Source organism: Brassica rapa, chromosome A05 (genome assembly GCF_000309985.2).
Source record: "Brassica rapa cultivar Chiifu-401-42 chromosome A05, CAAS_Brap_v3.01, whole genome shotgun sequence".
Classification (NCBI taxonomy): domain Eukaryota; kingdom Viridiplantae; phylum Streptophyta; class Magnoliopsida; order Brassicales; family Brassicaceae; genus Brassica; species Brassica rapa.
Genome location: NC_024799.2, coordinates 17942381 through 17953681, shown reverse-complemented (window position 1 = coordinate 17953681; position 11301 = coordinate 17942381). Strand labels below are relative to the sequence as shown.

Genomic DNA, 11301 nt, shown 5'->3' with positions numbered 1-11301 from the left:
AATATATGTTATGTTTTCAATATTATTTTTTAAAGAGATGATTATTTTTAAGATTAAAATGGTTTTTTGAACTTTTCCTTTTATGAAATAACATTATATATAATTTTTTTTTTGATAAACTATGTTTTCTTTCCTTTTGTAAATATAATTTTCGTTTTGTATTATATGAATATTTCCTTTTATTATATATCTTATTTAGAAAAATTTAAAAAGAAAACTAAAACAAAAAATTTAATTGGCATAAATTATTAAATATTTTAAATAATGGAAATTACATATAACATTGTAATTCATTAAGGGTTTTTTTTAATTAACTATTGCGACACGTAGGAAAGTGAGAAATTTTGATATATATTTATTTGGTTTTTAGTTTCTTAACGAATGTGCATTATTTAATATATCATGACAGAGACACTATGTTTCTGACTGGTTTGGTTCTGTAAACAATTATAATATGGTGGCATCAATAGTATAGGTCGTTTTGTCTTTTTTACTCTTTTTAATATGATTTAAGATTATGGGGATCTTGTTAATATCTCTGTACACAGAACATATAAATGATGTTGCTGCTGAAGAGGACAATTCTTAAAGAAGATAAAATCTAATGGTTCCCTAGCAGATCTTCTTGGATTCAACTGTCATGATATCTATAAAATGTATAGTTTTTTGGCTAACCTGCAAAGTCTTAACTTGTTAATTAAACGGTGATATTCCAATAGATCTAAAAATACTATTCAACGAATTTTGATATGAATTTTTGTGTAGTATGAAACCGAAGAGCATTGAAATTGAATGTACTTGGAAGTAGTTGGGCAAACAAGAAACATGTAAGTGTCTGTATCATTAATGATCTTGAAAACGCACACGCTCGCTTCTCCTTACTGTAATGTTTATCTCTCTTCGTTGCTTTATGGCTCATATTGTTGTGAATTTTTGATGGGCTCGAAGCGGAAGGAAACTGATTACTGTCCCTTGGTACTTCGGAATAGACAAATGAAGAATTCTTCTCACTTCCGTTGAGTTACGTTTTGAATGTCAAAACTTGGCTTAGTCAAAACAAAAATTTGAGAATATTCTTAATTTCTTCGTTTATCAAGATCTTATAAGCTGAATATAATTCTAAACATGGAAAGACTATTGGTAATAATGTTCAACATCCTAACATCCATAAAATCATATAATTTAGATTAGAGATAACAAAAATAAATAAACCAAATATCTCGGTGCATCAATCAATTTTTTATAATAAAATCATTTTCTCAGTTTAAAAATGTTCTCTTACTAATCCACGATTTCAAATAGAAGTTATATACTAGCTAGTCTTTGGCACGTGTAGAAAGCATGGTGTTCTTGCTATTTAAAATGTTTAGACTGGGGAAAAAAATATAAAAGTGAAAGTCCTTAATACTGTGATTAGATATGATCTAAATTCAGTAATAACTTTTTCAAAAAAATAAATCCAGTAATAATTACCCTGTTTATATCATATTAAGTGATATTTTAGGGGAAATATTTTTATAATTCAAATATTGTTTTCAGTTCTTATTTTGAAATTAATTTTTATTTTTATTTGTGATTGCTTGAATTATTTTTAAACTTTTTTACACAGGTTATATATATGAACATATTTTTTAAAACAAGAAAATAATCAAACCATAACTCGTAATATTTATATTTGTATGTTTTGGCAATAATTATCTGCAAAATATTTATGAGTATGAAAAAATGTAATTAAACTGTAAATTGATAAAATCATAGTCAAAACAAAGAGTTATGAATTAGGCGTGAAACAGTTCTTTGGCATAAGCTCATCTGGTTTGCACAAGGTGTGCCTAGATATGCTTTTATCACTTGGTTGGCTGTAAAGAACATGCTTTCTACAGAGTAAAATGCGAGTGTGGAGGCTAGTGCAAGGCTGCCTTTTATGTGGAAAAGAGAGGAAACTAGAGACTATTTGTTTTTTTTACATGTCCATACACCTACACTTTATAGGTTAGAGTTGTAAAATGGATGGACTGTCTAATGGGCGTCCATGTCCAAATATATTTAGGCTTTCATTAGTTATATTCATATTTCTAGATAGACTTTAAATGGTCAAAATTGTGAAACTAATTAATTTATGGGTGTTTGTGGATTTGGTTAATATGGACATGGGCGGTCCAATTTAAAAAAAAATTATAAGATTTCCAAAATTTAGGAGAAAATTGGGAAATTTCATTTTTTCGTGAAAGAGAGTTTATGCGATTCCTTTGGCGATTGAAACTGAGTTCCATCGGAGAAAGTCTCTTTGTTCGTCTCTCCGGTCAATCTCCGCCAAATTCGGAAAATCGACTTTTTCCGCCAAAACTGAAAAATTAAGTTTTTCCGTCAAAACCGCAAAATCGAGTTTCCAAGTTTTCTTGCCAAAACCGCAAAATCGGGTTTTCCCGCCAAAACCGGAAAATCAAGTTTTTCCGACAAAACCGCAAAATCAAGTTTTCTTGCCAAATCACAATATTGAGTTTTTCCGCCAAAACCGTAAAATCGAGTTTTCCCGCCAAAACTGTAAAATCCAGTTTTTTCGCCAAAACCGCAAAATAAACCTAAATCCAGTTTTTCCGACAAAAACGTGAAATCGAGTTTTCCCGCCAAAACCGCAAAATCGAGTTTTCTCGCCAAAACCGTAAATTTGAGTTTTTCCCGCAAAAACCGCAAAATCAGGTTTCCTTGCAAGATTAGAAAATCGAGTTTTCCTGCCAAATCCGTAAAATCGATTTTTCTACCGAAAACGCAAAATCGAATTTCCTGCCAAAACTGTAAAATTTGTAGGCTTATAGATTAAAATTAAAAAAAATTCTTATAAGGTTTATTATGGACTCTATAGCAGTCCATGTAAACATGAATTTTAGTGGGTCTGATCTTTAATGGACATGGTTTCTAATAGATAAATAGATATGTGCTAATGGATGTGAGCTAACCTAGTTTACAGCTGTGCTATAGGTGAATGCATATTATATGTATCAAGTACACACTCGTGTGAGTCCCGACAAATCTTGGAATGTTGCGAATGCATAGGGCCCAAACATCTAATCGACGTAGCCAGTAAGGCCGAAAGCCAACGCAGATGAGAAAACGAAATGACTAATTCATGTAACCCATACCGTACCTTAAATACATGCACGTGTGACACTTTAACCTTTTTGAAATAAACATCCAAAAATATTTAATGACATTTAAAAAACACACGTATCCTCGCGACGGTAAACCTTGTGAAAATCCATATACGCTATCGGTTTGTTTATGAATCACCTATATGCATACTGCATTGTCGATTCTAAGTTTTAGAAGATCAAAAGCTAAAAAGAAAAGAGGCCTTTTGCGTATTGTCTTTTAATAGATCGCTGGCTGAAATCCAGTTTGGTCGTTTGAGCTTATGGCTCTGCTTAAATTTCTATGTAAGGAAATATGTATTTTCTCAAAGAATGTATTTTAGAAATTTTATATAAAAAATTAGAACATCATTGGTGAAAAGAAACTTGGTAGTTTTCTCAAAATAGTAAAATATCAATTTTTATTTATTTATTTGGTTATAAGTTTTTAGACCATCAGAATGACGAGTTATTTAGGTTTTTCAAATTGTATTTGTTCTCAATTTGTTGTTGCCATCTTTATTTTCTTATTTTAAAAGTTTGAAAACGCGTTTATTTAGGCAGAAATAGTACACGTATATAAAGTCTAAACTGTACAGCATAGACTGTTAAATGGTAGGACGACCACACACATGGTTTGTAATCACAGGTCTGGCATTGTTATTATTATTACCTGCTTGGCCTTAGCAAGGAAAGCGACCACAAAAAGCTCGGCTTGTATAGCAAATACAATGAATGGTAACACATCAAAGTAAAGGTGATAAGAGAGTTAATAATAGTAGTAATAGAGTTAACGATAATAACATGCGTTTTAGGTAGTAGTCCCACTATATAAAAGAGACTAATTTTAGATGTTATAAAGGATGCCACATAGGCAAAATATTCTCAGCCATTCATTCTGCCACGTCACTGGCAATCCAAACCAACAAATCGTAATTGCAACCTAGCCCATTAACCGTTTTCGCTTACAAAATTGCTGTCTCCGTCACTTTGCTGTTGGGCCAGATAAAAAAATAATAATAACAGGCGGTGAAAATGGGAATGGAAGGGAAGCAAAAGATCTGGCCGTTGAATATTATGGAAGGAGGCCTGTGTCCGTCCATCATGAGGTTCTCTGACCGAAATCATCACTCTTCCGTACAACTCACGTTAATTATTTACCCTCTTATTAAAAGAAAAGTAATTTTCTTTTGCAAAAAAGAACATGGAGTAATAAACATCTTCACTATTTCCAAAACGTCTTCGTTTTCGTCGTAACCGTAACGTCGCAACCATCAGATCATCTTCCCTCGATTTAGTATTAATTTCGTGCAATCAATTCACCCCACTTTCTCCTCACCAATTCAGAATTTTCACCTCTCCATCAACCAAAGCGTCTGCATATATATGGTCTAAAGGCCCTCACGAAGAATCACAATCTCTCACGAATCATACTCTTGCTCTTATAGTCTTATTAATTGCTCTCTCCACAACGGTGCTTTAGCGGGTTAAACTAGGATCCCATGGACATCAAGTGTGTAGCTAACATAATCTGCACCACGCTCATTCAGCAAAGAACAATGGTAACTCTGAGCTTTCCTTTTCTGATTTGAAATCTGATCCGAGTGTGGTAGTTGTTGTCATTTTGCTGTTGTTCAGTCATGATGTTGTTATGCGCCAGATCCTAAACTACCAAAACATTTAGATCCAACCCACCTGAAATTTCAGTCTGATGCAAGAACCAAGGATCGATAAAGTGGATATCCGACCCGAAACAAAGTTCATCGATAGATCCACGGTGGTGAGAGAAATAGCGCTTAGAACCAGAAATGGAGCCATCGATGTAGGAGTTTCAGAGAAACAGAGACACCAATCCGATGAGAGACGAAACCACGTCACTAATTTGATGTTGAGAGGCTAGGACAGGAGCAGAGATCAATCAAAGAAAACTTGCCATCGAAGGTATACAGGTTCTTGCTGGGAGACAAATAAGCTAATGTATTTTTCTGTGCAACGATTGAGATGGTGACGCTTGAAGAGAATGAGAAAAGACGGATAAGAAGGAAAGAGTTGTTACAAAGAGAGATAACCACAGAAAGCTTTTCAGTTTCACGGTTTGACCGAGAGGTGTTGGATCAGAAAACATGAATGGATGAATCTAGAGTTATCATTGTACCATTAGAGAAGAAGTGGAAGTTATTAGAGAGATGTAAAAAAAGTGAGAGAGAAAGAGAGTCATAAGACAGAAACAGAAGCCTTGAAGAAGTTGTGAATGGTGAAGGGATAAGAGCTCTCAGCTGTTCACTCATTGGCGAAGCGAAGAGTGGACACAGCTGTGCACGCACGTGACATGTTGCCTCTTTCTCTGATTTTTGTTATTATTCTCCAAGTTTAAAATTAATTTCGGTAACATATGCAAGTGCTCTTATTGTATGTGCTACAAGCAAAAGTTAAATACTCAGATACAATCAACTAATAAAATAATAGCATAAGAAAATCCTTACTTCGGCCACAGATCCAACATGTTCAAAAGCAACTAAGAAAGTACGCCTTGAATAAGTTGAAGATGATACAGTCTGAAACCAAGGCGTCGGCTCCTAAAATAATGCTTATGTATAGTTGTTGCTTTTATTTACTTTTTTTTTTTTTGCTAAAATATTTTCTATTATGCTTTTATTTACTTCGTATGGTGTTAACTATCTTCAACGAACTATAAAGACAAACCATTTTTGGAATTCATTATCATCTTTGGCCACATGTTAGTGAAATATTATGTTTGTGTCTCATTCTTTCATGTCAGCATTACAAAAAACTAGATCTTTAACGATAATAACTGAGATGTCATCCATAATATATGTAACCTGAGTTACATATACGACTATCTCGAGTTTTGTCTGACCAAAGATTGAAGTTGAAATACAACATATAAATAAATATCTAAATTTCACACATTCAACTTTAACATAGCTTAAGATAATCTACAATTACATCTAAATGGTATAAAATATTTAATAAAGATATAATGCTAAATAAAGTTATAAAAACATTAAAAGATGCTTATAATTAGGAAATGTATTCCTTTCAGAATTTCCCGAGTAAACTATCATCTATATATAGAAATAATTATATGAAATCTGTTGTGGCGCAAAATTTGGAATCTGTAAAGAAGCTGGAGTCTAAACACTTTCAGTTTTCAGTTTGGAATCTGTAAAGAATTTCCCGAGTAAACTATCATGCTAAAGGATCACAGATAACTGTTTTGATCAACAAACCAACTTTGAGAAAATTATACGATTATGATCATTGTTTAAAATTGATTTTATATATATGGTGCAAATACATCAAGACAGATGTAGGACAAAGTGGAATAAAAAAAAAATCAAAAGACAAATTTTCTAACACCCGTGAAAATTATGAATTCATTGGTTGTAGATTTAACAATATTTTACATAAAACTTCTATAAATAATAAAAGAAAATTTAGATCATGGGTCCGATTAGTTGGGTTATACAGCATAAATATTATTGCAAGAATTTAGTTTATAGCTTTTATTGATAAAGTTATAACTTTTTAGCTGTAAAAACATATTATAACTTTTAAACCATTAGTTTAACGAAATTAATAAAACATAAACATAAAAAATAGGACTGTTGATTTAATGGAGAGAGGAGTTTGTTAAATTACTTAAAAACTTATTCGAAAAAAAGTTTCAAAAAATTATAAGTGAACTGAAACATTTCTACAATCGAACCAATTTAACTAATTTGCTGTTCATTTGGCTCATCATCTTATACATAATTTTCAATACCAAAAATATTTAAAGTTAACAAAAAGAAATGAATAATAATTTTAAAATTGTCTAGCAACTTATATTCTAATAATAGCTTATCAGTAATTTTAAAGTTTTCTAGCAATTTATAGTTTAATAATAGTTTCAAATATTTATGTGCTAAAATATACATACAAAATATATATAATCAAGATTAAAAATTAAACAAGAACCCCGGGCGTAGCCCGGGCCAAACCCTAGTATTAATAATAGGAAACCACAGTAATACCAGCACTGCCACAATAAAAAAAAATCAGAAGCAATTACACTTACCCTCAACTATTTAGGTGGACCTTTGTGCATATTTGAAATTGGGCCTAAGTTAGTTGTCTTTATTCTTCGGTATGTATTAGTGAACTTGGGCTTACATATGCATTAGGCGGTCCTGAGATGTCAATAGTCGTCGATAGGATTGTATATATATGCAATATGAAAAAAAGCTAGAACACAAGATACCAAACTAAAATAGAATGGAAGACATATTCTAATATCTATAACATTTTACCAACCTCTTGGAGTTCATCACATTGCTTGAAGTTCACAACCGCAGCTCATCACCTTGCTTTAGAATCCGCACCCGCCTCTGTCGTAGATATACTTGAATCATATCGCTTCATTAGATAGACGCTAACGTTGTGTTCTTTGAGAGAATCTCCCCCATTTCCTTTACATGTTCTTACATGCATTGTGTTTGGAAATCTAGCTAGGAGCTGCAGTTACAAGTATTGGTATGAGATACTGGTTTCTAGCTCTAGCCACCGTGGGTCCGTGACAGATACTTAGAGCATGATTAACCCCGGTCTTTTATTTGGAGTTCTTAACTCATGATTTGATACCATTTTTTTTACACTTTTAGGCTAACATACGTCTCTTATATCTTTTATTTAAAAGACCGTTCATAACTTTTCTTAGTTAAAAGTTAAAAACCGTCTCTTAGTCGAAGCTAAAACCCCCAATTAAGAGACTGGGGTTAATCATGACCTTACACTGTAATTTGGTTATCTTTGTAAATGACAGTTTACATTATTTGGACGGTTTGGACGGACCATAATAGGCAACGGTCCATTATCGCACATGAGCGTTTTATTCTTCTGATAGATAAAGCTCTCCAGGAACAAGATCACATCATTCCATATATCTATATAAATAACCTAATTTTGTAACAGATAAATACAACATAAATGATGTCTCTACAACTATACTATTAAAATAAAATAAAACCTGTTTTCAAGTTAATTTTGATTTGATTTACTCGCAACAATAGAAAAGAGACAGAAAGTTAGAGAGAAACTTTGGGAATCCGGCGGTCGGTTGGCGCGTGAGCATCCGTGCCGTCACCGGAACCCTTTTTCCTTCAGATAAAATCAACAGGCCTTGTCTCCTCCTCCTCTTATCTGGCTTCCGCCTGTCGGAGCTCTGGTCAACCATCAACCGGCGTGGTTCTGGTACTGGAGCCACGACGCGGTCGCGGGAAGGATGGGCGGTTAAGTAGTTCGAGTTCTATTTCCGGGAGACGGAGGCTCTCACAGATCCGTCGCCGCCGGTCTTTTGTCTCCATGGCGGGGAAGCTTCCTTAGTTCCGCCGTCGTCGGCTCTAGTCTCCGGGGGGTGAAGGCTACCACAGCTTTGCGTCGCTGGGTTTTGTCCCCTAGTCTTTTAGGGTTTAGTCTTTTTTAGTTTCATTTTATTTCTGCGCTTTAGTCTTGGTTCGGTTGTTTGTGTTCTCGTCGGAGGAAAGTGAAGCTTTCCGGTGAAAAGGGTGATGTTGCATGCGATGTTTTCTTTGGGTGTTTGCGGTGAACGGTGGTCTCGCCAAGGCGATCGATTCTCTCCGGTATTAGAGGCCCAAAGATGTTTGCGGTGAAGATTGGCGGAGCTTTGGAGTTCCGGTTTGGTCGGGAGATCCGAAGTCTGGATCTCCGGCGATGATGAGAAGCGGTGGTGATGAGACGCCCTCGCGACATGTGTCCCCTCGTCGTCGAGGATGGCAACACGTGTCCTTGCATCAAAAATTCCAATATGCGAGGCGGCTTCTCTCAAGTCCGTGATGAGATTAGGGTTTTCTCAAGTTGGGCCGTAGGTTTTTGGCCCAATTGGAAAACGAGTTTTAGCCCGGTTGGTTTTTGGGCCTTTCATGTAATTTGTTCCGGGCTTGGTCCGTCTCTTTTAATATTAAAAACATATTGACGCAAAAAAAAAGAAGTTAATTTTGATCTTATGTGATATATTACGTATTATGCCACTGATTTTATTTAGATATTTAAAATTTCATCAATGGTATGTTAGTCACTCATAATAGCAGGCCCGCTCAAAACATTAGTGTACCTTGTGCCATAAAAAAAATTCTCCAAAGTTAATGGTTGATTTTAAAAATTGGGTCCTTAATTTTAGAAAACTTCAAAATTTTGGACCTTAAAGTAATAAGAAATTTTGGTGAAAGGGTGGGGACCCTGTGCTTTTGTACTTTGGGGGCACTACCCCAAGGCCGGCACTGCATAATATAACCTAACTTGTCGTACATGCTAAACATTACACATGAATAAACGAAAAGCTCCACCACATTTATACTCTACATCGTAGGGCGTCCACTACAGTTAGACTGGCGCTGTCTACACGTAGACATGTATATATTGTGTATCCCATCAACATCATTTACTCACTATATATTTAATTTTCTTTCTAAATTATGGTCTTATCTATCTATAACAATAAATGAGACTTTTCTCTATTTTCCTTATGCCATGTCACCGCAAAGAGTAGGGCAAATTTCTACACGTCAGCCTGTCTACAGAGTTCTCAACTTTTGATGAAAAATAGTTCCAACGAATAGGCCTAAAAGGGCTCTATAACAAGTTGAATCTAATATTGATGACCTTCCATAACATAAACAAAGTCCATTTACAGCCCACCATTTATTTGAATGACTTCGTCTTCTTCAAGACCGTACGTCTTTTGCATGGCAGATTTTGCAACACGCTTCTGAACGTTTGTAATCCTCATTCAAACCTCTCATTAAGAGTTTTCATTTGCTTTCTATGTTCAATTTAGTGACTCCTTCTCTGCAGCTCTTAAACTCCCTAGTTTTTGAGACTATAAATAAGTGATAGAGATGTAGTCAAAGTTCACTGCTTCACCCAATTCATCATAATTACCCTTACAAACAAATCACCATTGAATATCAGAACAACGATCAGTATAAACCATAAGAAAATGGATTTAAAGGCAAATTGTAAGATTCTTTATACTAGAAAAAATTATATATTTTAGGAGATCTAGAGATTTGATATACCTTTGTTGGCATGTTTTTTGGCCGTGTCTGAGATCAAATAAACATGGTGGATTATGGAATATACGGTGGGGAAGAGTTTCAGAGGCTTCGTGGTGAGTATGTGATGTATTCTTTGGCGAAGTTGAGGTTCATTGAATAGGGTTAACGTGTTCTCTACATACTGACATACAGGAAATCCATCTTTTTCCTTTGCTTGATCTTCCCCGTCGCCGGATCTGAAATTCTCTCACGTACCAGTGGTTGGTACTCCTTTAAGCTTCATCTCTCAATACTCCCTTTCGAATACTATCGCCTTGAAGCTTCGCTTATCTTTGCCATCATCTTCTTGGACAGACTCTCTGCAAACCTTGCTTTGTTTGTCAACAGACAAGCACCTGAAGTTTCTCTGTTTACTAGTGTGGCAGTCGCCGATCTATTTTATTTGGAGAGAGCGTAATCACCCGTCTCCACTGCAGCACATTTAGGAGCTCAGCTTCGATCCTTGCAGAGATTTATCAATTAGTCAAGAACATAATCTCATCTTTCAGAGAGACAAACACAGATTTCTCCAGGAGAGCCATGCAAATTTGGTTTTCAGAAAATTGATACCCGAGTCATCATCGAATAGTTTCTCTTGCCATCTCCATTACTCAATCCTTTGGAGCCGTTGAAGCATAACAGTTCCAGCTGATCCGTGGGAGTACTTCAGCTAAAGAGGCGTGAGAGATTCTGCCGATTTCGTTTGAAGGAGTTGAGTGTGTCAAGAGGACACGTCTGGATCATCTTGGGTCGCAGTTTGAGAATCTCAGGTGGTCTGATAATGATTATGTGACAAGTTTTAGTGCCAAACTCAATGTTATGACGCATGAAGCATGTGTACTTGGGAAAAAAATACAAGGAGAATAAGCTGGTAAAGAAGTTAGTACGCTGTCTTCCAACAAAATTTGGAGCTTACAAAGCGGTCTTGAATATGACCAAAAACATGGATGAGCTCAAGTTTGACAAACTTGTGGGTAAGCTGAAGGTAGAAGAGATGAAGGTAGACAGTAGCTCGGTCTCTACGTCAGGTTGTGCATCAAGGAGTATAGCACTTGTGA

At 35.0% G+C, this 11301-nt stretch overlaps 2 long non-coding RNA genes across 2 annotated transcripts; one reads left to right on the top strand and one right to left on the bottom strand.

The window, feature by feature from the left end:
* The first annotated feature begins 80 nt into the window (after positions 1–80).
* On the top strand, positions 81–5613 carry LOC103868946. The gene is made up of 2 exons (XR_004458115.1): positions 81–1992; positions 2980–5613. It is a non-coding gene; the product is annotated as an uncharacterized LOC103868946 (long non-coding RNA).
* A 3522-nt stretch (positions 5614–9135) lies between these two features.
* LOC117134016 lies at positions 9136–10321 on the bottom strand. Its single transcript, XR_004458120.1, has 2 exons — positions 10226–10321; positions 9136–10089 (listed from the first exon to the last, which is right to left on the bottom strand). It is a non-coding gene; the product is annotated as an uncharacterized LOC117134016 (long non-coding RNA).
* Between the last annotated feature and the right edge of the window lie 980 nt (positions 10322–11301).